The 27,898-nt window shown below is 37.1% G+C and overlaps 1 protein-coding gene across 5 annotated transcripts in view; it reads left to right on the forward strand.

The window, feature by feature from the left end:
- The window catches only part of CERKL (CERK like autophagy regulator), a 175,694-nt gene that overhangs the window by 79,729 nt on the left and 68,067 nt on the right, over positions 1–27,898 (forward strand). The window lies entirely within an intron of this gene.

Genomic DNA, 27,898 nt, shown 5'->3' on the forward strand with positions numbered 1-27,898 from the left:
TTCTTTTGAAACAATGAAAAAGCAATTTAATACTTTTCTTTATGACCAATTGAATTGGACATCAAAATCATATATGCCACTTTTCAATATTTTAGTGTAAATATAAACTAGATACTATGGAAGCTGACTAAATATTATGTAATTTGCCTATTAATATCAAAGTCAAGTCTCATTTTAGCTTACTCAGTCCAGAAAAGTTCATGAGATACAACCTCCTGTTGTGACTTTCAACTGGGGTTTGTAAAGTGTCACACCCCATCCCCCAGAACTTTTCTCACCGAGTTCCACATCTGCTACGCACTCCTGAGCTAGTATAACTCCTAATGGATAGGAGTAAGGCTTTGTTTGACTTAAGTCCCAAAATTAACATTTTAAAATCTGACTTGACGGAGTAGCCATTTTAAAATCTGATTTAATCATATCTAGGGATGGTTAGCTATTAAAATGCAGTAACTTATTATGCCTTTTGCTCAATGACTAGCACGCAATGATGTCATAAATATCCTCTAGTTTCTAAAATATTCTTTTTGGCAACTAAATATTTTAAATGGTCATAATGTCCATATGATTATTTTAATAAAACTGGCTTAAATATATATTTAAACATTTTTCCATTTCAAAGCATATTATTTTTTAAAAAATACTTAGTTTTTAAGGTGAACACATTTCATGTATGTCCTAGTTATGGATTTAAGCGCATATTGATACTTGCCACCCTCCCATCCCTCATGCATGCATTGCAACTGTTCTTCCTTCCTTTTTAATTTTTATAATGATCTACCTTCAGTTTCTTATAAGATTAACTCTAGAGTAAGAGTAAGAATTCAACAAATAGTAAGCAGAAAATAACACTGTTACTCAACAGTAAAGACAAGGGCAATAAACAACAAATAAATTTCAAAATGTCTATTATTCATACAAATTTTTTGGTACTTTTTGTTACCACAGATCAGGGAAAACATGCTATTTTTTTGTGGGGGACTGACTCATTTCACTAAGTATAATAGTTTTCAGTTTGTCCAGTTTGTTGCCGAAGACAGAATTTTCATTTTTTTTAGCTGAGTAGTATCCCATATTTTATATATACAACAATTTCATTATTAAGTAATCACTTGATGGGCATTTGGATTGAATTCATATTACCTATTGTGAATTTACCTGCAATAAACATGGGGATACAGATAATTCTTTCATATGCTGATTTCATTTCTGTCGCTCCCCCTCTTCGTGGAGGAGCAACACAGGACCCTGCGCTGTTCTTTCGTCTGCTCGGCCCTCCCCGGGTTTGCTGCTGGTTCTTCCCGGGTTGGCTACTATCCCTTCCACCTCCGTGGAAGGGCAGTTCCCCCTGGCCGCATTCCCCACTTCCGCAGGGGAGCGGCACACTGCCGGCTGGTTCTCTCGGGGGCTGCACGGGTTCCCTTAGATGTTCCCCATAGATGTTCCTGGTGAATGCCGTCTCTCTCCTCCTTTATAGTCCTCCTCCGCCAATCCCAACTCGGCTGCCCACACGCCGAGTACGCTGCTCTCCTCCAATCAGGAGCAAGTCCTACAGTTTATCAGTTGAACTGGAGGCAGCTGTGCGGAAGCTGTTTACTTCTCTCCCAGCGCCATATTGTGGGAGAGCAGATGCATAGAATAAGTCTTAATTCCAGTAACTCAGTCTAGTCCGGATTGCTCCCCACAATTTCCTTTGGGTAAATTTTTTTTTAACTTTTATTTAATGAATATAAATTTCTAAAGTACAGCTTATGGATTACAATGGCTTCGCCCCAAAAACTTCCCTTCCACCCACAACCCTACCCTCTCTGGCTCCCTCTCCCCTTCCATTCCCAACAAGATTCATTTTCAATTCTCTTTATATACAGAAGATCAATTTAGTATATATTAAGTAAAAATTTCAACAGTTTGCACCCACACAAACACAAAGTGAAAAATACTGTTTGAGTACTTGTTATAGCATTAAATCACAATGTACAGCATATTAAGGACAGAAATCCTACATGAGGAGTAAGTGCACAGTGACTCCTGTTATTGACTTAACAAATTGACACTCTTGTTTATGGCATCAGTAATCACCCTAGGCTTTAGTCATGAGTTGCAAAGGCTATGGATGCCTTTTGAGTTCGCTGACTCTTATCATATTTAGACAAGGCATAGTCAAAGTGTAAGTTCTCTCCTCCCTTCAGAGAAAGGAACCTCCTTCCACTGGGATCTCACAGAGATCTTTCATTTAGGTCATTTTTTTTTTTTTTTTGCCAGAATGTCTTGGCTTTCCATGCCTGAAATACTCTCATGAGCTTTTCAGCTGGATCCAAATGTCTTAAGGGCTGATTCTGAGGCCAGAGTGCTGTTTAGGACATCTGCCATTCTATGAGTCTGCTGTGTATCCCGCTTCCCATGTTGAATCGTTCTCTCCCTTTTTTATTCTATCAGTTAATATTTGCAGACACTAGTCTTGTTTATGTGATCCCTTTGACTCTCAGACCTATCATTATGATCAATTATGAACTGAAACTGATCACTTTGACTAGTGAGATGGCATTGGTACATGCCACCTTGATGGGATTGAATTGGAATCCCCTGGCATGTTTGTAACTAGCATTTGGGGCAAGTCCGATTGAGCATGTCCCAAATTGTGCATCTCTTCCCTCTCTTATTCCCACTCTTATATTTAACAGGGATCAATTTTCAGTTAAGTTTCAACACTTAAGAATAATTGTGTATTGATTATAGAGTTCAACCAGTAATATTAAGTAGAACAAACAAAATATACTAAAAGGGATAAAGTATTAAGCTGTTCATCAACAGTCAGGACAAGGGATGATCAAGTTACCATTTCTCATAGTGTCCATTTCACTTCAACAGGTTTTCTTTTTGGTGCTCAGTTGTCACCGATCAGGGAAAACATATGATATTTGTACCTTTGGGACTGGCTTATTTCACTCAGCATGATGTTTTCCAGATTCCTCCATTTTGTTGAAAATGACTGGATTTCATTGTTTTTGACTGCTGCACAGTATTCTATAGAGTGCATATCCCATAATTTCTTTATCCAGTCTACCGTTGATGGGCATTTAGGTTGATTCCAAGTCTTAGCTATTTTGAATTGAGCTGCAATAAGCATTAAGGTGCAGACCGCTTTTTTGTGTGTCAATTTAATTTCCTTTGGGTAAATTCCAAGGATTGGGATGGCTGGGTTGTATAGTAGGGTTACAAATAGATTTCTGAGGAATCTCCAGACTGACTTCCATAGTGGCTTGACCAATTTGCATTCCCAACAACAGTGGGTTAGTGTCCCTTTTTCCCCACATCCTCACCAGCATCTGTTGTTAGTTGATTTCTGTAGGTAAGCCATTCTAACCGGGGTGAGGTGAAACCTCATTGTGGTTTTGATTTGCATTTTCCTGGTTGCTAGTGATCCTGAACATTTTTTCATGTGTCTGTTGGCCATTTGGATTTCCTCTTTTGAAAAATGTCTATTGAGGTCCTTGGCCCATCTCTTAAGTGGGTTGTTTTGTTGTTGTGGGGTTTCTTGCTAGATTCTGGTTATTAATCCTTTATCAGTTGCATAATTTGCAAATATTTTTTCCCATTCTGTCAGTTGCCTATTCACTTTCCTGACTGTTCTTTTGCAGAACAGAAACTTCAATTTGATGTAATCCCAATTGTTAATTTTGGCTTTGACTGCCTGTGCCTCCGGGGTCTTTTCCAAGAAGTCTTAGCTTATGCCTATATCATGCAGGGTTTCTCCAATGTTCTCTAATAATTTGATGGTGTCAAGTCATAGACGTAGATCTTTAATCCATGTGGAGTGGATTTTTGTGTATGGTTTAAGGTAGGGGTCTTGCTTCATGCTTCTGCATGAAGTTTTCCCAGAACCATTTGTTGAATAGACTGTCCTTGCTCCAGGAATTGGTTTTAGATCCTTGATCAAATATAATTTGGCTATAGATGTTTGGATTGATTTCTGATGTTTCTATTCTATTCCATTGGTCTATCCATCTGTTTCTGTACCAGTACCATGCTGTTTTGATTACAACTGCCCTGTAGTACGTCCTGAAATCTGGTATTGCAATGCCTCTGGCTTTGTTTTAGGTCATTTACTTGATGCCTTTCCAATTGCTTCATATAGAAACAATTGCTTAAACTTACCTTTTTACACTGCTTTTGCTGTATCCCATTTTTTTGTTTGTTTTCTTTATTTGAAAGACAGAGTTACAAAGAGAGGTAGAGACAGAAGTCTTCCATCTGCTGATTCACTTCCTAGATGGCAACAACGGCCAGAGCTGTGCCAATCTGAAGCCAGGATCTTCTTCTGGGTCTCCCAGGTGGGTGCAGGGGCCCAAGGACTTGGGCCATTGTCTACTGCTTTCCCAGGCCTTAGCAGAGAGCTGGATCAGAAATGGAGCAGCCAGGACTAGAACTGGTGCCCATATGGGATGCTGGTACTTCAGGCCAGTGCTTCAACCTGCTGCACCACAGTGCTGGCCCTGTATCCCATGTTTTGATATGTTCTTCTGTAATCTACATTCATTTCCAGAAAATTTTTATTTCCCTTTTGATTTCTGCCATGACCCACTGTTCATTCAAGAGCATTTTGTTCAATCTTCCTGTGTTCCCATATTTTCTAAAGACTCCTAAGTTGTTAATTTCCAGCTTCATTCCAGTGTGATCAGAAAAGATATGGTAACATTTCAATTTTTAAAAATTTGCTGAAACTTGCTTTGTGTCCTAGCATATTGTCTTTTTTTTTAACTTTTATTTAATGAATATAAATTTCCAAAGTACAGCTTATGGATTACAATGGCTTCCCCCCATAACGTCCCTCCCACCTGCAACCCTCCCCTTTCCCACTCCCTCTCCCCTTCCATTCACATCAAGATTCATTTTCAATTCTCTTTATATACAGAAGATCAGTTTAGCATACATGAAGTAAAGATTTCAACAGTTTGCTCCCACACAGAAACATACAGTGAAAAATACTGTTTGAGTACTAGTTATAGCATTAAATCTCAATGTACAGCACACTAAGGACAAAGATCCTACATGAGGAGTAAGTGCACAGTGACTCCTGTTGTTGACTTAACAAATTGACACTCTTGTTTATGGCATCAGTAATCACCCTAGGCTCTTGTCATGAGCTGCCAAGGCTATGGAAGCCCCCTGAGTTCACCAACTCTGATAATTTTTAGACAAGGCCATGGTCAAAGTGGAAGTTCTCTCCTCCCTTCAGAGAAAGGTCCCTCCTTCTTTGATGACCCGTTCTTTCCACTGGGATCTCACTTGCGGAGATCTTTCATTTAGGTTTTTTTTTTTTTTTTTTTCCCCAGAGTGTGTTGGCTTTCCATGCCTGAAATACTCTCATGGGCTTTTCAGCCAGATCCACATGCCTTCAGGGCTGATTCTGAGGCCAGAGTGCTGTTAGGACATCTGCCATTCTATGGGTCTGCTGTGTATCTCACTCCCATGTTGGATCATTCTCTCCCATTTTTATTCTATCAGCTAGTATTTGCAAACACTATTCTTGTTTATGTGATCCCTTTGGTTCTTAGTCCTGTCATTATGATCAATTGTGAACAGAAATTGATCACTGGGACTAGTGAGATGGCATTGGTACATGCCACCTTGATGGGATTGAATTGGAATCCCCTGGTATGTTTCTAACTCTACCGTTTGAGGTAAGTCAGCTTGAGCATGTCCCAAATTGTGCATCTCTTCCCTCTCTTATTCCCACTCTTATATTTAACAGTGATCACTTTTCAATTAGGTTTCAGCACTTAAGAAGAATTGTGTATTGATTACAGTATTCAACCAAAAGTATTAAGTAGAACAAACAAAAAAAATTACTAAGAGGGATAACATATTAAGTTGCTCATCAACAGTCAGGGTGAGAGCTGATCAAGTCACCGTTTCTCCTAGTGTTCATTTCACTTTAACAGGTTTCCTTTTTGGTGCTCAGTTAGTTGTCACCTATCAGGGAGAACAAGTGGTATTTGTCCCTTTGGGATTGGCTTATTTCACTCAGCATAATGTTTTCCAAATTCCTAACAGGGATCATTTTTCAGTTAAAATTTAAACACCTAAGAATAATTGTGTGTTAATTACAGCATTCAACCAACGGTACTAGAACAAAAAAAAATACTAAAATGGATAAAGTATTACATTGCATATTGTCTTATCTACAGAAAGTTCCATGCAAGGATGAAAGATGAGATGGAGTAATCTGTAGATATTGGTTAAGTCCATTTGGTCCATAGTGTAATTTAGCTCTGTTTTCTTGATTTTCTGTCCAGTTGTTCTGTCCATTGATGAAAGTGTAGTGTTGAAGTCCCCCCATTACTATTGGAGTCAATATCTCCCTTTACATCCATTTACCCATTAACATTAGTTTTCAATAGCCGGGATCCCTGTTGTTATTATGGTCACATATTTCTGTTGAATTTCTCCCTTAATCATTATTTAATGCCCTTCTTTGTCTCTCTTAACAGATTTTGTGCTAAAATATTTTGTCTGATACTAGGATGGCTACTCAATTAACATGGAACTATCTTTTTCCATCCTTTAGCTTCCAGTCTGCTTGTATCTTTGTTGTTGAAGTGTTTCTTGTTAGCAGCAAATAGATGGGTCTTATTTTTTAATCCATTCAGCCAGTTACATTCAAGGCTGATGTTGATAACTAATGACCTGGCCCTGCCAGTTTTCCTTAAATATTCCTATTGTTTGCTTTGGCTTTCCTTTGTACTTTTACTGGGAGATTTTCTGCCTTCACATTGTTTCACAATGATAACTATCTTTCTGTAGGTTTTTTTTTTTAAAGATTTTATTTGAGTAGTAGAGTTAAAGAAATAGAGAAAGACATAGAAAGGTTTTCCATCCGCTGGTTCACTTCCCAAATGGCTGGAGATGAGCCCATCCAAAGCCAGGAGCCAGGAGCTTCTTCTGGGTATCCCATGTAGGTACAGGGACCCAAGCACTTGGGCCATCATCCACTGCTTTCCTAAGCCATAAGCAGAGAGCTGGATTGGAAGAGGAGCAGCCGCAAACTGGCACCTATATAGAAAGCTTGTGCCACAGGCAGAGGCTTAGCCTTCTATGCCACAGTGCCAGCCTTTTTTCTGTGTTGCTGTGTGTAGCATATCTTTAAGCATGTTTTTAAGGCTGGACAAGTGTTGACAAATTCAGGTTTTGTTTGTTTTGGACGGTCTTTATTTTCTCTCTATAAATGAGAGATTTGTGGGATATAGTATTCTGGGTTGAGTTTCTTTTACTTTTAAGACTTTGAACTATATCTCTCTGTTCTCTCCTAGCCTGTAGGGTTTCTCATGAGAAATGACCAGTGAGTCTATTTGGAGATCCTCTGAAAGTAATTGGCTTTTCTGTTCACATCTTGGAGTCTTCATGTTTTACTATTTAAAGTTTGACTACAATGTGTTGTGGTGAAGATCTTTTCTGGTCATGTCTATTAGGAGTTGTATGTGCTTTCTATATTTGGATGTCCCTTTTCTCTCTCCATATTAGGGGTGTTTTGGGCAATTACTTCACTAAATAGGCCTCCTAATCCATTCTCTTTGCACACGTCTTGGGGGATGGGGAGAAAGAAACATGCTTTCTTCTCACTGGATTATGTGGGTATCCTTCCTCCCCTCCCCCCATTAGGGGGTAGTCTGCAGTGTTCTCCCTCAGGCAAAAACACCAGTGGTGCCGGCTGCCGCAGTCTGGGGTCGCCTCTGTCTCACGTGCTGGCCCGTCCTCCTCTCTCGGTCTGGGGAGTCCTGTGTGGTGTCCCTGACTGCGGCTGTGCTTCTGCTCCTTCCATGCTGCTCCACAGCATCCCTCTTCCGTCTGTAGAATTTCCACTGCAAGCTTCTCTCCAACTCTTCCTGGGAATGCACTCCCTCCATTTTTTTCTGTTTGCACCTGGTCACAAACAGCATGTTATTGCCCTGTTCAACCCCCTTGGAATCCTAGGTGATGATTCTTAAAAACTAAGCGTAAGAAACATTTTTATCAAATCAAGTGTTGAAGTTTACTTCTATAATTGTTATGCACAAATCACATCGAAAGTGTTAAATTAAAAATGAAAATAAAGTATTTTTAAAACCACAAAGAATTTCAATATGAAGTTGTTTTTCCTCCTCCTTGAATTTTCAATTGCTTTCTGAGCTACTCAAAAGAAAATAGCAACATTAAAGTAGTTTCTGTTACATTCTGATTAACTAGTAGCATTGTTTAATTATTTGAAGGACATCAATGTATTATTGAATTTTTCTTTTGAGAGGGAGAAAAGGAGAACAAGCTTCCATACTTTTGGTTCACCCCTAAGATATACACAATGTCTGGGGTAGGGCCCATGGTTAAAATTTGGTGGTGGGAGAGCACTTCATGTTTCCCAGGTGTGTGGTAGGAACTCAGTGATTGGAACTCTCACTGCTACTTTGCAGGGGCTGAATTGGCAGGATGCTGAAGTCAGGAGTTGAAGCTGAGAATTGCACTCCAGTACTCCAGTATGGATGCAGGCATCTTAGCAGCTAGACTGAATGCTTATGCCCTAACAAATTAAGATCTTTTAAAACCAAACCACTCATTTCATCAAATTTCTAACTAGAAATAGAAATACACAGACGCATAGTTATCACATAAGTTGAGCTTAATAAAGGAATAGGAAAAGCTATGGCTAACCTTTAACCTAGCTTGTTAGTGTGACGTTTTGAGACATTTCCATTCCAGCAGTGAGCAGTATGAAAAATTCAAGGGGCTGTGAGCACAACAAACTGCATCATTAGGCTCCAAAGAACTTCACATCATAGAACAAGTAGAGAATATATAAATTTAAAATGATCAAACAAAAGAAGAAATCAAAATCATAAAAGAATTGGGACTATCAACAAGGATAATATTTTTTACTAAGACACACCTATTATGAATTACACTTTTGTAAAATTTTTCCTTGTTAAGAATTTCTGTTCTACTAAGAATGAGAGGTTCTGATTCAGTATGTCTGGGTGGGTTCCAGGAACAGGTTTCTTTAAGAAATATCCTCAGTGATTCTAATGTGTTGCTAGAGTCAAGAACCATGAATGTTGAAGATTTGAGTACTACAATTTGATTTAATGAACATAATTAGAACCCTACATGCCACAGTCATCCAAGATCCTTGCAAGGATTAATTGTAGGTTTCAGAATATCTAGGTTTGTATATTAAGTCTTCTTAAAGTTGAATCAGTACTTCTTCATGAATTATGTGAGGTTATCACTTATTTTTAGGTTTTATTTTGTTAAAGAATCAGAAAATTTTTGTAAAAGCCAATGAAGTCCTCCAAGGGGTTCCCTTCAGATTTTTCTTCTAACACTAGCTTTTTAGCTGATAGCAAACTAGAGTTAACTCTTCAGAAACTACTCTCTATACTTAGGGTGAGTGACATCAGGCACTCTTCCAAAAGCCCTTTGAGCACTGGCCTTTGATCATTTATATTCTAAGGTGAAGGATACATTTTGAGTGTAATCAATTTTAATTATGAAAAATGACTAATTGCCATCTTTTATAGAAAAATTACATTCCTATTTCAGTTATTGACAGAATAGACTTGAGTACAGGAGCTAAGAAGTATATTGCTTCTCCAGTTATTCCTGACAAATACAAATTTTTTTACTAGGGAAAAGTGCCTTCCATTGTATAACTAAACATCTTTAGGGGAACAATTTAGGTGGGCTTCATTAGATCTTATGTGACTATAATCAAGTACTAAATGAACAGTCTCTAAATGTTTCCAGTAAAATGTTGAATTAAGATTTCATGCTGTTAAATAAATTAATGTTTCTTTACTGAATTATAAAGAAGTCATTATTTTTAAAATTTAGAACTTAATGATAATAGCTGACACTTACTAAGCATTTACTTTGTGTCAGATACTTCTGTAAGCAAATTTTATGAATTATGTCATTAAATCCTCATCAGAGCACCAGGAGCTACAAACTGAGTTTCACATAAAAAAATGGAAATAAAATTATTGATGAGTTTTTTTGTGAGGTTTAAGAAATTAAAATAATGCAGCACTTTGCAAATATTAAAATTGAGTGAATTAATGTAATAATCATCGTATCTACTAATTTATACATGAGAAAACCAAGACTCCTAAAACTAGTTAAAAGTTCACCTAAAATTAACCCCTTGTAGGGCATAGAGGAGCTGAGAACAAATCCTTAGATGTCTGAATCTGGAGCATGAGTTTCCTACTCACATAATCTTCCTAGGAAGGCAATGGCATTCTCCAACACTGAAGAATATTATATTTACTGTGTAACTTAGACTCTACCCTGAGCGAGACTTCAAACGCTGGTTAGGAAGTACCTACATCCTCTTGTTTGAAGATTCTATCTCCAGTGTTCATTTCCCTATATTTTGATCAGATTTCTAGACTCTTGGAGTAGGCAACATTTGGAGCAAGCAGTAATATACATTTCTAAATACTTAAAAAATCTTTATTTTACTAATATTTCTTGAGATTTCTTAGGTATCTCAGAATTAATTGGACATGAATTATGAAAATGATGGCAGATATTTCCTTTTTTAACCTAAAACAATCTTAGAAAACTAAACATAGTGGTTTGTGATAGATGATCAGGTTTTATGCTTAGCAAATTTTCCTAAGCAACACCCAGATGTTTTAAGCCTAAAATGAGAGCATAATGGAATGTCACTTTTTCTTCATTTCTTTCTAGTGAAAAAGTTAATAAAGCAGCATTCTCACAGTATGCATAAGTAGGAAATACATAATCTTTTGTAATATGCAACAATTACTATTAAGCCCATTGGCTTTTATTAGACTATCATTAATGGTAATGAAATTGTGTGGTATTTATGTAGATATTACATTTTATGCCAGGAATTATAATACCCCATTTGTTGCTATTTGAGGTAGTTGTTTGGATATTTGCAGTGTTTACTGGTGAAGCATCATGGTAGGAGTTTTCAAAGCAGCCGTTTTTATTTGCTATTATCATTAAAGAGAAGATATCTATTTTTAAACTTTGAAAAATAGAAAATCATACAATTTTTTTTTTTGACAGGCAGAGTGGACAGTGAGAGAGAGAGAGACAGAGAGAAAGGTCTTCTTTTGCCGTTGGTTCACCCTTCAATGGCTGCCGCGGCCAGCATGCTGCGGCCAGCGCACCGCGCTGATCCGATGGCAGGAGCCAGGTACTTCTGGTCTCCCATGGGCTGCAGGGCCCAAGGACTTGGGCCATCCTCCACTGCACTCCCTGGCCACAGCAGAGAGCTGGCCTGGAAGAGGGGCAACCGGGACAGAATCCGGCGCCCCGACTGGGACTAGAACCCGGTGTGCCGGCGCCGCAAGGCAGAGGATTAGCCCAATGAGCCGTGGCGCCAGCCATCATTTAGTCTTTACCACAACACTTTGAATATAGAGAAGTTTGTTGTTTTCCTTACATGGCTAAGGAAACAACTCAGAATGAGTGACTTCCCTTGACTCGGGTAGTTACAAAGTGGTGGAGTTAGATTCAAATCTTAGACCTGCTAATTTAAAAATTGGTCTAGGTTTCCACTATACCACAGTGTCTCCTATCAGAATATTTAAACTTTAATATTTTATGAAAGTATTATACTTTTCTTAAAAGCAGGGAATAACTGCCAAGGAGTTGGAACTCTTGTCGTGTTTATATTTTTAAAGTCTGTGAAGCACTAGAAAGGATTCTATCAGTGGGTCATGCAGATTGAAGACTATAGAAGATGAGAATCTGATGGAATTATCCAGGAAGGCCAACTGATGGTGAACTCTTGATATTAGCAAGGGACAGGGTCCCTTTGAAAACAAAGAGGATAGCAGTACTGGTAGGCATAGAACAGTCTGATGCCTGCCTTTTACCAGTGGTTTTCTTCCCCAAAAGAAAGTGTCATTCTCTAGCTATTTCTGAGACATCTGAATATCACACTGAAAATAAGGATTTCCATCTTGTAATATGTAGATTGAAAGACTCACATTCAGGTTTTTCAAGGTGTTTTCAGAATTTTAAAACTGCTCACCACAGATGTTGATAAATCGTCATCTATATGGTAACATAACCCTAGCCCATCAGATGATTGGGAAGGACAGTCACCCTAGAATTTAGTGGTTAGATCCACTATTTATTTCCCTTTACTTAAATGAGTGGAGAGAAACCAAACTGTTGGGTTTGTGAATGAACAATTGTGACTGATGGGATTTTAATTTGGATAATATGGTTTTGGGTCCTAGATTTGCTACTTATTTAACCCTGTACTTTCATGTCTTCTCTTGGCCTTTGACTTTCTATGTGTGAAATGAAGCTGTTATTCCTAGTCTTGTTAGGTTGTTGACACCCTTAAACTTGTACATTAAAAACAGACTCTCAATAAAGGATAATCTTTGCTGTTACATAATAGCTCTCCAAGCTTTTGAGCTCCTATAGAAGATGTACCCCCAAACTACTTGCCTCTTTATTAAGCATCATCTTAAGAGAGGATAGGGTGGAGAGGCTGCCAGTATACTAACAGAGTCCATCTTCATCATCATCGTTATTGTCTTCATGAATTTTTTGGCATGCCAGGGAGTATATTAAGTATTTTATATGTGCCAACTGATAATAATTTTAACAATATTCTTGAGACAGTTGCATTTACTGTAACTACTTTATAGGTTGGGAAGAGGAGATGTGAAAGTGTATAGAGTTTGCCCAAGGTCACACAGCAGTCAAGTTGTGGAACTGGGGTTCAAAGCTGGGCAATACGGCTCCACAGTGCTTGTTCTTTGCCAACAGTGTTCTTACTTTGAAAGTTAGAAGTCAGATTCCATAGTCTGAAATGTTGCTGCAAAGAAAATCTAAGCTAAACTTGATGCACTCAATTAGCTGTTTACAATATATTGGATTGTGCTATCTTTAAAACTCGTACTTGATTGCTTATGTAATTAGCCATTAACTATATAAATACTCAAAAGGTGATGAGTTGCAATGATATAGTTTAGTTAATACTTACATAATCTGTATTTTATGTTTCAAAATACATTTTATATGTATTATGTTTCAAAATACTGTACCATTTTGGAATATAGTTAACACAAGCAAAACTTATTGTGGTTTTAACATTGGATAGGTGATACCATTTTCGTGTAGTAGTTGACTATTACATCCATGGGTAATGATTTAAAATGTCATGGCTGTTTTAGGGCTGTCAGACCCAGGAGATGAGAAGAAAAAATTATTTCACAAAATAACATGAATAAAAATAATTATGACCCAGCCTTTTATGCAATGGTATATATAAATACATCCAAATGAAAGAATCTAGTTTAAAGGTAGAAAGATAGGGAGTTTTCCTGTAATGTAAGTTGAATTTGAGTTTTCTTTATAGTATAGATGTGAAAATATTTTAAGAATTCCCTTAAAACTGACTTCTGTGGTTTTTCAACCTGGTTATATCAGTTTGGTAGCATTGCTTGAATTGCACAGCACAGTAAGATACTCAGTCATATCCCATACATTTCACACCCTAGATCTAGAATCAGTCATTTCTTTAAGGAGTGTGGTTCCTTTTGGGGGAGAATGGTACTTTGAAATCCAGGTTTGGGAGCTAGGTGCACTCATTGGTTGTGTCATATCATAACTTATAGAATCTTGGGAGAGACAAGGTAAAAGATGTTTATTAGAACTTGTAATTTTATATTGATATCTGTAATTTCTAAGCTATTTTATGGAGTTTGTCATTTCTCTTTCCTGTGTTTGTATCTCCCATCTTCCTTGATGAAAGAACGATTGCTTTCAATAATACATTTGCCTACTTATTCAATTGTGATGTACAAAAACCATTTGCTTAGTAATGGCAGCCTTATCACTATGAAAAATAAAGCAACTGAATTAAAGATTTGTTGGTAGTTCTTGGCCTCCTAGACTACAGATATATATTTCAACTACTGTGAGTAAAAAAATAAAATGCATTAGTTTCTTCTCCTTGCAGGAGTTATGCCATTCATTTGAAACAGAGTTGGATTTCTATTTTTATTCATTTTCTTTTTGTAACCTGTCATCTTCCCTGATTGATTGATCTAACTATATTAATTATTTTGAATATGTAGGACATGTTTCTATAAGAAAATTTTTTTTCTATATCCTTTCTATCTCATTCCTCTTACTCATTATGGGTAACTAATTGCATTGGTTTTTTATTCATATTTTTTGCAAAGTTAGTAGAGATAAGTATGTGATTTTAAATTTTCTTCCTTACACAAAAATAGCATCCAATATCAACACTTTTTTACTTTGCTTTTCCCTTTAATACAAGTTTACTTCAAGTTAATAGAAAAGCGGAGAGAAAGAAGTTGATTTTGATACAAAAAATGCATTCTGAGCATTTTCATAATGATACACTTTTGGCGACTTTTTTTGAAGACACTTTGTATATACTGGAAATAACTATTTTATATAGAGATTCATTATTTTTAATAGCTGCATAAGTCTGTACCATCATTTATTTGTTCTTCCAAGCATGGACATTTTAATTGTTTCTAACGTGTCTGAGTACAAGTAATGTTGAAGTAATTTTGAACATTGGTTCTTGAAGGTGAATTTTGAGAAGTGGATTTCTGAGTTAAAATGCATATATTGTTTTCTTAAATATTGACAAGTTCCCTTCCACTGAGTTTATACCATTTTCATATTTAGTGGCAATATATGAAAGCATGTTTTTCTTCATAGCCTCACTAACAGATGGTATTTTCATGCTTTAGAATGTTTCCAATGTAATAGGAAAGAAATGTATGTTAACATAGTTTTAATTTGCATTTAAAAATATGAGTAAACTTGAATATCTACTGCTTAGGGTCATTTTGTTTTTATAATTTGCCTTCATATGACTTACTTAATTTCTGTAGTAATTTTGATCTTTTTTATTTTTCAACTTGATAGAATTTTTTTAACAGTTTACAAATGCATGTCAACATTTTTCTGTTATACATGTGGCAATTTTTTTCCCAATGAAACCTTTGCTTTAAGGAATTCAAACTTGATGAATTTCATAAGTACAACTTGAGGAATATAGTGATTCTTCCCACCATACCCACCTTCCCACCCACACTCCCACCTCTCCACTTCCTCCCTCTCCCATTCCAACTCTCATTCTCCACTAAGATCCATTTTCAATTAACTTTACACAAAGAAGACCAACTCTATACTAAGTAAAGAGTTTGACAATTTGCACAAAAAAAATGTTGCTCAACAGTTGCGACAAGGACTGTTCAAAGTAATTTCAACTTGAAATTAATTTTACTTTTTTAGAAAATTGAAGAAGCACCCAAGAATGATACATCTTTTACAAGCATTTAGACATAATTATAATACAACTTTCGTTCCTTCTTTACCCAGTTTGCTTAGAGTTTTCATCTTGAAAGGATATTGTATTTTATCAAATGCTTTCACTGCATTTACTGTGATAATCATATGGTTTCTGTTCAGCAGTTTCTTAATGTGATGTATCACATTGATTGTTTTGCAAATGTTGAATGATCCCTGCATACCATGGATAAATCCCATTTGGTCTGTGTGCATGATCTTTCTGGTGTGTTTTGGATTTGATTGGCTAGAATTTTGTTGAGGATTTTTGCAACTAGGGAAATTGGTCTGTAATTCTTTCTCTGTTGCATCTTCTTTGGGTTTAGGAAATAAGGTGATGGTGGATTCATAGAATTTTGGAGGATTCCCTCCCTTTCGATTGTTTTGAATAGCTTGAGAAGAATTGGAGTTAATTCTTCTTTAAATGTCTGGTAAAATTCAGCTTTGAAGCCATCCTGCCCTGGGTTTTTCTTGGTTGGAAGGCTTTTTATTACTGATTCAATTTCCATCTTCTCTATGGGTCTGTTTAAGTTTTGATTTTAGGTTTGGAGTTTGTCTTCCTTTAGATCCCCTAACATTTCTTTTAAATAGCCAGGTGCCCTGTAATTGGGCACATATACATTTATAATAGTTACATCTTCTTGTTGAATTGATCCTTTAATCATTCATAGTATCCTTTTTTGTATCTTGTAAGTTTTTATGTTTAAGTCTATTTTGTCTGATATTATGATGGCCACACGAACTCTTCTTTTGGTTTCTCTTAGCATAGAACATCTTTTTCCATCCTTTCACTTTCAGTCTGCATGCATTTTTGTTGGTAAAGATGTGTTTCTTGTGGGCAGCAAATAGATGGGTTTTGTTTTTTAATCTATTCAGCCAGTCTGTGTCTTTTAACTGGAGAGTTAACGCTATTTACTTTCAAAGTGACTATTGAAAAGTGATGGCTTTGCCCTGCCTTTTTTCCATATATATTCCTATTTTTTATTTTGGATTTCCTTTGTACTTTTTTTTAACTTTTATTTAATGAATATAAATTTCCAAAGTACAGCTTATGGATTACAATGGCTTCCCCCCGCCATAACGTCCCTCCCACCCTCAACCCTCCCCTTTCCCACTCCCTCTCCCCTTCCATTCACATCAAGATTCATTTTCAATTCTCTTTATATACAGAAGATCAGTTGAGCATACATTAAGTAAAGATTTCAACAGTTTTTTCCCACACAGAAACATACAGTGAAAAATACTGTTTGAGTACTAGTTATAGCATTAAATCTCAATGTACGGCACACTAAGGACAAAGATCCTACATGAGGAGTAAGTGCACAGTGACTCCTGTTGTTGACTTAACAAATTGACACTCTCGTTTATGGCATCAGTAATCACCCTAGGCTCTTGTCATGAGCTGCCAAGGCTATAGAAGCCCCCAGAGTTCACTGACTCAAATAATTTTTAGACAAGGCCATGGTCAAAGTGGAAGTTCTCTCCTCCCTTCAGAGAAAGGTACCTCCTTCTTTGATGACCCGTTCTTTCCACTGGGATCTCACTCACGGAGATCTTTCATTTAGGTTTTTTTTTTTTTTTTTTTCCCAGAGTGTCTTGGCTTTCCATGCCTGAAATACTCTCATGGGCTTTTCAGCCAGATCCGCATGCCTTAAGGGCTGATTCTGAGGCCAGAGTGCTGTTTAGGACATCTGACATTCTATGGGTCTGCTGTGTATCTCACTCCCATGTTGGATCATTCTCTCCCATTTTTATTCTATCAGCTAGTATTTGCAGACACTAGTCTTGTTTATGTGATCCCTTTGGTTCTTAGTCCTTTCATTATGATCAATTGTGAACAGAAATTGATCACTGGGACTAGTGAGATGGCATTGGTACATGCCACCTTGATGGGATTGAATTGCAATCCCCTGGTATGTTTCTAACTCTACTGTTTGAGGTAAGTCAGCTTGAGCATGTCCCGAATTGCACATCTCTTCCCTCTCTTATTCCCATTCTTATATTTAACAGTGATCACTTTTCAATTAGGTTTCAGCACTTAAGAAGAATTGTGTATTGATTACAGTATTCAACCAAAAGTATTAAGTAGAACAAACAAAAAAATACTAAGAGGGATAACATATTAAGTTGCTCATCAACAGTCAGGGTGAGGGCTGATCAAGTCACCGTTTCTCATAGTGTTCATTTCACTTTAACAGGTACTTTTACTGGGAGATTTTCTGACTTTACCTTCTTTCATAGTGATGACCATGTATCTGTGTTTCTGTGTGTAGGAAATTCTTAAGCATCTTTTTGAAGGCCGGATAGATAATGACAAATTATTTGTTTGCTATGGAAGGTCTTTATTTCACCTTCATTCATAAATGAGAGTTTTTTAGGCCATAGTATTCTGGGTTGACAGTTTTTTTTTTTTTTTTCTCTTAATGCGTAGAATAGATCTCACCATTCTCCTCTAGTCTATAAGGTTTCTGATGAGATGTCTGCTGTAAGTCTAATTGGAGATCTTCTGAAAGAAATCTGGCATTTCGATTGTGAACATTTTAGATCTTTTCTTTATGTATTCCTGTCGAGAGTTTGATTATTATATGTCATGGTGAAGATCTTTTCTGGTGATATCTATTAGGATTTCTATGTGCTGCCTGTACTTGGATGTCCCTTTCTCCAAATTGGGAGAATTTTCTGTTTTTTTGTTTTGTTTTGTTTTGTTTTTTTGGTTTTTGGTTTTTTTTTTTTCCACTAAAAAGTCCTTCTATTCCTTTCTCTATTTCAAATCCTTCAGGAACTCCAAGAACCTGTATGTTAGGCCATTTGATAGTATCCTGTAGATTCCCAACAGTGTTTTTTAGTTTTCTAATTTCTTTGTTTTTGGTCTGACTTAAAATTTTCTGCAACTTGTCTTCTAAGTTGGATATTCTTTGTTCTGCCTCATTGATTCTGTTGTTAAGGCTTTCCACTGCATTTTTATTTCTCCTATTGAATTTTTTATTTCCAAGATTTCATTTTTCTTAAGATCTAAATTTCATGGGAGAAATTCTTTCATGTCATATGCTGATTTCATTAGTTCATCAATTTTCTTCTGATTACTTCTAAATAATCCTATGATCAATTTTTTGAATTCATTTCTGGCATTTTTCAATATCTTCATCTTCATAATCTAGTATTGTATTGTGTTCTTTTGGGGCATCATGTTGTATTCCTTATTCTTGTTTCTTGAATTGGTGCATTTATTGTTATTTGGCATTTGTGGAGATACTCGTTGGTTTTTTTTTCCTCTGTGGCAGCTTTTATCTTTGGACTAAGCCTCTGGATTAGTGGAGTGCCTACTTTTTCAGTGAATACCTAGAGGCACGTGGGGGTGTGGCCTCGGAGTTCTGTTCAGTGCTACAGGGTGAGGCAGTATCTAAGGTGACACCCTCATTGGTTGTGGTAAATCCCCCCCCCCCATTTTTTTTTTTCAGAGGGGAAGTTCGTTCTGCTTTGCTGGCATAGATTCAGCCCATTTCCTCTCCTCAAAGGACATCAGTGCCTGAGTGCTAGCCTCGGTGGGTATAATATTCGACCAGGCTGCCACAAGTACCACACAGAGGATCTGTGTAGTCCTTGGTGTAAGTTCAGATTCCCCAGGAATGTCCCTCACCAGGGAACCAGGGAGCCCCGAGCATGTGGATCCTCCTTCAGTCACTGCCTAAAGTCCCAGCCACACCCTGAGCCCTCCCATGCAGCCTCAGTGTTTTCATAGTGCCAGCATAGCCCCTTGCCAGTTCTCTCCGCCAGACTCAGGACTCTGCTCCACTGGTTGCTGGGCGCAGACACAAACTGGCACAGCTGTTTCATATATTCAAAATGGCTCCTCCTCTCTATGGACTTGTATTTATTCTTTTGAGAAATATGTATTCAGACATTTTCCACACTTCTTTACTGGATTTTTATGTGTTTTTTTAATTGTTTTTAGTTTTTTACATAGTCTGGATATTAACATTGCCAGGTGAATAGCTTGCAGATATTGCTTTCCCTTCTCTTGCTTGTCTCTTCACTTTTATTTGTCTACTTTTGCTTTAGTTGCTTGTGTTTTGGGGGTCTTACACCCCCAAATAATCACCAATGCCAGGATTTGAGGAGTTTATCCTATGTTTTTTCTAAAATTTTCATTGTTTCAGTTGTTACCTTTAAGTCATTGATCCGTTTTGCATAGATCTTTGTATAGCATGTGAGGGCAAAGACAAGATTTAGTCTTCAGTGCATGGCTACCTATCTTTTGTTCCAGTACTATTTATTGAATAGGCTATTCTTTCTTCACATGTGTGTTTTTGGTGCCTTTATTGATAATAAACTGATTGTAGATATATGGATTCCTTTATGGGATCTCTTTTCAGTTCTATTGATCTATATGCCTGTTTCTGTGCCAATATTATGCTGTTTTGGTTACAATAGCTCTGTATTACCTCTTGAATTAAGGCATTGTGATATCTCTAGCTTTAATCTTTTTGATACAGATTGCTTGCTTGGCTATTGATGGTCTTTGGTGCTTCCATGTGAATTTTAGGATTTTTTTCTAGTTCTGTGAAATATGGGTATTTTGATGGGGATTGCACTGGATCAATGAACTGCTTTAGGTAATTATGATTTTTACATTATTAATTCCTCCAATCTTTGAGCATGGGAGCTCTTTCCAATTTGTAATATCATCTTCAATTGCTTTCATTAGTGTTATATAATTTTTCTTATAGAAATTGTTCATATACTTCATTAAATGTATTCCATTTAAGGTTTTTCCAGATTCATTTATTTGAAAGGCAGAGTTACAGAGAGAGTGAGAGAAGATCTTTGATGTTCTTGTTCACTTCATAAATGGTTGAAATAGCTGGGGCTGGGCCAGGCTGAAGCCAGGAGCCAGAGGCTTCCTGTGGGTCTCCTACATGGATACAGGGGCCCAAGCACTTGAGCCATCTTCTGCTTTCTCAGGTGCATTAGCAGGGAGCTGGGCCAGAAGCTGGAGCCTATATGGAATGCTGGCTCTGCAAGCTGTGGATTTACCCACCATGTCACAGTGCCAGCCTTCCTCTTAATTTTCTGTAGCTATTTTCAGTAGGATTGATGCTATAATTCCTTTCTTAGTTATTTGTGTATAAAAAATCTGATTTTTGTGTAAATTAAAAAAATTTAAACATTGTATTTGTGAGCTACCGTGTGACATTTCAATACATGTACACAATGTGTACAATCAAATCAGGATTTTCAACATTTCTCCTTTGATATTACTTTATAATTGGCACTTTTGAGCTCTTCTATTTGCTCATAAAACATGTAATAGGATATAATACTGCATGTTTATTGAATTCATTTATCAGGTCTAATAGTTTTCCATGGATTATTTAGTTTTTCTGTGTATATAATAATGCCATCTGCAAACACATAATTTTATATACTCTTCCCTGTATTTATGTCTTTTCTTTCTTTCTCTTGCTGGAGTGCTATAAAACTTGCAGTACTATGTTGGATAAGAGCAGTGAAAATGGACATTCTTGTCCAGTTATGGAGGATGGGGGAATATTTTCAGCCTTTCTATGTTAAATATAGATGTTGATCTACAGACTTCACATTCTTCTCAGCAGCGCATGGAACCTTCTCTAGGATTGACCACATACTAGGCCATAAAGCAAGTCTCAGCAAATTTAAAAGAATTAGAATCATACCATGCAGCTTCTCAGACCACAGCGGGATGAAGCTGGAAATTAGCAACTCAGGAAACCCCAGAAAGTATGCAAACACATGGAGACTGAACAACATGCTCCTGAATGAACACTGGGTCATTCAAGAAATCAAAAGAGAAATCAAAAACTTTCTGGAAGTAAATGAAGACAACAACACAACATATCAAAACTTATGGGATACAGCAAAAGCAGTATTGAGAGGCAAATTTATAGCAATAGGTGCCTATACCAAGAAATTGGAAAGGTACCAAATAAATGAGCTTTCAGCGCACCTCAAGGACCTAGAAAAACTGCAGCAAACCAAACCCAAATCTAGTAGGAGAAGAGAAATAATTAAAACCAGAGAAGAAATTAATAGGATTGAATCCAAAAAAACATTACAAAAAATCAGCCAAGCGAGAAGCTGGTTTTTTGAAAAAATAAACAAAATTGACACCCCATTGGCCCAACTAACTAAAAAAAGAAGAGAAAAGACCCAAATCAATAAAATCAGAGATGAAAAAGGAAACGTAACAACAGACACCACAGAAATAAAAAGAATCATCAGAAATTACTACAAGGACCTGTACGCCAGCAAACAGGAAAACCTATCAGAAATGGATAGATTCCTGGACACATGCAACCTACCTAAATTGAACCATGAAGACATCGAAAACCTAAATAGACCCATAACTGAAACAGAAATTGAAACAGTAATAAAGGCCCTCCCAACAAAGAAAAGCCCAGGACCAGATGGATTCACCGCTGAATTCTACCAGACATTTAAAGAAGAACTAATCCCATTTCTTCTCAAACTATTCAGAACAATCGAAAAAGAGGGAATCCTCCCAAATTCTTTCTATGAAGCCAGCATCACCTTAATCCCTAAGCCAGAGAAAGATGCAGCACTGAAAGAAAATTACAGACCAATATCCCTGATGAACATAGATGCAAAAATCCTCAATAAAATTCTGGCCAATAGAATACAACAACACATCAGGAAAATCATCCACCCAGACCAAGTGGGATTCATCCCTGGTATGCAGGGATGGTTCAACATTCGCAAATCAATCAATGTGATTCACCACATTAACAGACTGCAGAAGAAAAACCATATGATTATCTCAATTGATGCAGAGAAAGCATTTGATAAAATTCAACACCCTTTCATGATGAAAACTCTAAGCAAATTGGGTATAGAAGGAACATTCCTCAATATAATCAAAGCAATTTATAAAAAACCCACAGCCAGCATCCTATTGAATGGGGAAAAGTTGGAAGCATTTCCACTGAAATCTGGCACCAGGCAGGGATGCCCACTCTCACCACTGCTATTTAACATAGTTCTGGAAGTTTTAGCCAGAGCCATCAGACAAGAAAAAGAAATCAAAGGAATACAAATCAAGAAGGAAGAAGTCAAACTATCCCTCTTTGCAGACGATATGATTCTGTACTTAGAGGATCCAAAGAACTCTACTAAGAGACTATTGGAACTCATAGAGGAGTTTGGCAAAGTGGCAGGATATAAAATCAATGCACAAAAATCAACAGCCTTTGTATACACAAGCAATGCCATGACTGAGAAAGAGCTGCTAAGGTCAATCCCATTCACAATAGCTACAAAAACAATCAAATACCTTGGAATAAACTTAACCAAGGACGTTAAAGATCTCTACGATGAAAATTACAAAACCTTAAAGAAAGAAATAGAAGAGGATACCAAAAAATGGAAAAATCTTCCATGCTCATGGATTGGAAGAATCAACATCATCAAAATGTCCATTCTCCCAAAAGCAATTTATAGATTCAATGCAATCCCAATCAAGATACCAAAGACATTCTTCGCAGATCTAGAAAAAATGATGCTGAAATTCATATGGAGGCACAAGAGACCTCGAATAGCTAAAGCAATCTTGTACAACAAAAACAAAGCCGGAGGCATCACAATACCAGACTTCAGGACATACTACAGGGCAGTTGTAATCAAAACAGCATGGTACTGGTACAGAAACAGATGGATAGACCAATGGAACAGAATTGAAACACCAGAAATCAACCCAAACATCTACAGCCAACTCATATTTGATCAAGGATCTAAAACTAATTCCTGGAGCAAGGACAGTCTATTCAATAAATGGTGCTGGGAAAACTGGATTTCCACGTGCAGAATCATGAAGCAAGACCCCTACCTTACACCTTACACAAAAATCCACTCAACGTGGATTAAGACCTAAATCTTCGTCCTGACACCATTAAGTTATTAGAGAACATTGGAGAAACCCTTCAAGATATTGGCACAGGCAAAGAATTTCTGGAAAAGACCCGGGAGGCACAGACAGTCAAAGCCAAAATCAACTATTGGGATTGCATCAAATTGAGAAGTTTCTGTACTGCAAAAGAAACAGTCAGGAGAGTGAAGAGACAACCGACAGAATGGGAAAAAATATTTGCAAACTATGCAACAGATAAAGGGTTAATAACCAGAATCTACAAAGAGATCAAGAAACTCCACAAAAACAAAACCAACAACCCACTTAAGAGATGGGCCAAGGACTTCAATAGACATTTTTCAAAAGAGGAAATCCAAATGGCCAACAGGCACATGAAAAAATGTTCAAGGTCACTAGCAATCAGGGAAATGCAAATCAAAACCACAATGAGGTTTCACCTCACCCCGGTTAGAATGGCTCACATACAGAAATCTACCAACAACAGATGCTGGCGAGGATGTGGGGAAAAAGGGACACTAACCCACTGTTGGTGGGAATGCAAACTGGTCAAGCCACTATGGAAATCAGTCTGGAGATTCCTCAGAAACCTGAATATAACCCTACCATTCGACCCAGCCATCCCACTCCTTGGAATTTACCCAAAGGAGTTTAAATTGATAAACAAAAAAGCAGTCTGCACCCTAATGTTTATTGCAGCACAATTCACAATAGCCAAGACCTGGAACCAACCTAAATGCCCATCAACGGTAGACTGGATAAAGAAATTATGGGATATGTATTCTTTAGAGTACTATACCGCAGTAAGAAACAACGAAATCCAGTCATTTGCAACAAAATGGAGGAATCTGGAACACATCATGCTGAGTGAAGTAAGCCAGTCCCAAAGGGACAAATACCATATGTTCTCCCTGATCGGTGACAACTGACTCAACACCAAAAAGGAAACCTCCTGAAGTGAAATGGACACTATGAGAAATGGTGACTTGATCAGCATAGCTCTGACTGCTAATGGACAACTTAATACATTATCCCTCATAGTATTTTTTTTTGTCTGTTCTACTTAATATGACTGGTTTAATTCTGTAATTATCACACAGTTATTCTTAAGTGTTGAAAATTAACCGAAATGTGATCCCTGTTAAACATAAGAGTGGGAATAAGAGAGGGAAGAGATGTATAATTTGGGACATGCTCGGGCTGACTTGCCCCAATTGGTAGAGTTGGAAACATACCAGGGGATTCCAATTCAATCCCATCAAGGTGGCATGTGCCAATGCCATCTCACTACTCCAAGTGATCAATTTCAGTTCACAATTGATCATAATGAAAGGACTAAGAGTCAAAGGGAGCACATAAACAAGTCTAGTATCTGCTAACACCAACCGATAGAATAAATAAAGGGGAGAGTGATCCAACATGGGAAGTGAGATACTCAGCAGACTCATAGAATGGCGGATGTCCTAAATAGCACTCTGGCCTCAGAATCAGCCCTAAAGGCACTCGGATCTGGCTGAAAAGCCCATGAGAGTATTTCAGGCATGGAAAGCCAAGACACTCTGGCAAAAAGATCTCTGTGAGTGAGATCCCAGTGGAAAGAACAGGTCTTCAAAGAGGGAGGTGCCTTTCTCTGAAGGGAGGAGAGAACCTCCACTTTGACTATGACCGTGTCTAAACAAGATAAGAGTCGGAGAACTCAAGGGGCTTCCATAGCCTTGGAAACTCATAACTGGTGCATAGGGAGATTACTGATGCCATAAACAGGAGTGTCAATTGGTAAAGTCAACAACAGGAGTCACTGTGCACTTACTCCTCATGTAGGATCTCGGTCCTTAACGTGCTGTACACTGAGGCTTAATGCTATAACGAGTACTCAAACAGTATATTTCACTTTGTGTTTCTATGGGGGTGCAAACGACTGAAATCTTTACTTAATGTACACTAAACTGATCTTCTGTAAAAAAAAAAAAAAAAAAAAAAAGAAAGAAAGAAATTTTCAATTCCCAACTTGACTCTCACTGGGATTAAACATGACAATAGGTCTGATCTGATTTCATCATCATTTTAAAAAAATCATCTATTATTTTTCACTTTATGTTTCTGTGTGGGAGCAAACTGTTGAAATACTTACTTAAGGTATACTAAGCTGATCTTCTGTATATTAAGATAATCGAAAATGAATCTTGATGTGAATGGAAGGGGAGAGGGAGTGGGAAAGGGGAGGGTTGTTGGTGGGAGGGACGGTATGGGGGGGGAAGCCATTGTAACCCATGAGTCGTACTTTGGAAATTTATATTCATTAAATAAAAGATAAAAAAAAAATATAGATGTTGACTCTGAGTCTGTCTTACGTAGCATTTAGCATATTCAGGCATATTCTTATATCCTATTTAGGATTTTTATCATGAATGGACATTGAATTTTATTGAATGCTTTTTTCTGCATCTGTAGGATTAATTTTACAGTTTTTATTTCTGTTGATGTGATATGCGATTAATTGATTTTCATATGTTAAATGATAGTTGGTATAAACCCCACATGATCAAGATCCTTTTGATATTTTACTGGTTTGATTTACTACTATTTTGTTTGCATCTATTTTCATCAAGTATCCTGTTCTATAATTTTGTTACCTTTATTTTGGAATCAAGGTAATACTGGACTTACAGAATTTGGTTTTGAAAAGTTTCCCTCCTTTCCAAATTTTTGGAATGGTTTAGGAAGAATTGGTACTAGATGGTGATACTTAATATTCGTCATTTTTTTCTAAATTTGCTAGAAACCAGACCTTGGTTTCTCTTTGTTTGGTGACTTTAAATTATCAAGTTAATATCATTACTACTTTTTGCTATTGATTTTTTTTTAAAGGCAGAGTTAGACAGGGAGAGACAGAGAGAACGGTCTTCCTTTTCCATTGGTTCACCCCCAAAATGGGCACTACAACTGGCGCATTGTGGCCAGCGTGCTGCGCCAATCCCTGGTCTCCCATGCGGGTGCAGGGCCCAAGCACTTGGGCCATCCTCCACTGCCTTCCTGGGCCACAGTAGAGAGCTGGACTGGAAGAGGAGCAACGGGACTAGAACAGTGGGTGCCGGCGCTGCAGGCAGAGGATTATCCAAGTGAGCCGCGGCACCTATTGAGTTTTTATGTCTTCCTGACTCCAATTTGCTAAATTACTTGTGCCCAGAAATTTCTCCATTGCTTCTAGGTGTTCCAATTTGCTGGCATAATAGCTCCTAATTATAATTTGTATTTCTGTGATATTAGTTGTAGTATCTTCATTTTCATCTCTAATTTGAAGTCTTCAGCCTTTTGTTTTAGCAATTCTAGCTAAAACTTTGTTGATTTTGCTTACCTTTTAAAAATCCAATTCTTAATTTCATTTCATAGTCTATTTCTGCTTTGATCTTTGTTATTTCCTTCTTTTTACTAACTTTGGGTTTTAATCTTGTTTATTTAGGTCTTTTGGGATGCATTTTTATCTTGCCTATTGCTAGAAACTTATTGCTGGAAATTTTGCTCCTTATACTGTTTTGCTGTATAACTGTGCCTCTCTTTGCATTTTTGTTTGTGTCAAGAAATTTAATTTCCCTTTTGATTTTTTTCAATGATTTAATTTTCATTCAGAGGTGTGTTGTTCAGCCTCTGTACTCTCTTTACAGTTCATTGTTTCTCTTTAAAAATGTATTATGAATTGTACTGCATTAAACAAGTATGCACATTTCAATATGTGTATACCGCCAAGTCATGGCAAACAATATTTACCAATCATTTGTGATTGCAGAGTTGGAGCTTGTCTCATATGTTTTCTCAGAAAATCTGTGTTAGATTATGATGAACAAGAGTTACTCCAGTATGCTGTATAATGCTAGGAATTTACTCCTCATCTAAATCTTATTCTGTACCTATTATCCAATTTCCCTCTGCCCCTTTCCCTAACACATACACTGTTCCCAGCTTGTAGTTATTACTATTTTGAGTTTAGTTTGAATATTTTCAACTTCCACATTTGAGGAAGAATATGCAGTATTCATCTTTGTGTTTTGGTTCCCCCCAACTTAACATAATATCCATTTTTCTCCCAATGGCTATATTTGTTTTTTTATATAGATGAACAATATTCCATGGTATACATATGCCATATTTATCTATTCATCTGATGATGGACACATTGATTAATTACATCTATTGGTTTTGAAGATAGTACTGCAATGAATTTGGTGCATTATCTTTTTAATACCATGATCTCATATCTTTTAGATATACATTCAAAAATAGGATTGTGGGATCATATGACAGTTCGGTTTATTATTTTAAAAAGAAATCCCCATACTGCTTCCCATAGTGTCTGTACTAATTTACATCCCCACCAATCCTATGTGAGTTTTCTTTACTCCATAAGAAAGTTTAGGGGAAGCTATTCAAGACATTGGTGTAGGCAATGATTTTTTGGGGATAAAATCTCAAAAGCTGCGTATCCCGCTTCCCATGTTGGATCATTCTCTCCCTTTTTGATTGTATCAGTTAGTATTAGCAGACACTAGTCTTGTAGGTGTGATCCCTTTGACTCTTAGACCTATAAGTGTGATCAATTGTGAACTGAAGTTGATCATTTGGACT

The sequence above is a fragment of the Oryctolagus cuniculus genome, chromosome 3 (genome assembly GCF_964237555.1).
Source record: "Oryctolagus cuniculus chromosome 3, mOryCun1.1, whole genome shotgun sequence".
Taxonomy (NCBI): Eukaryota; Metazoa; Chordata; class Mammalia; order Lagomorpha; family Leporidae; genus Oryctolagus; species Oryctolagus cuniculus.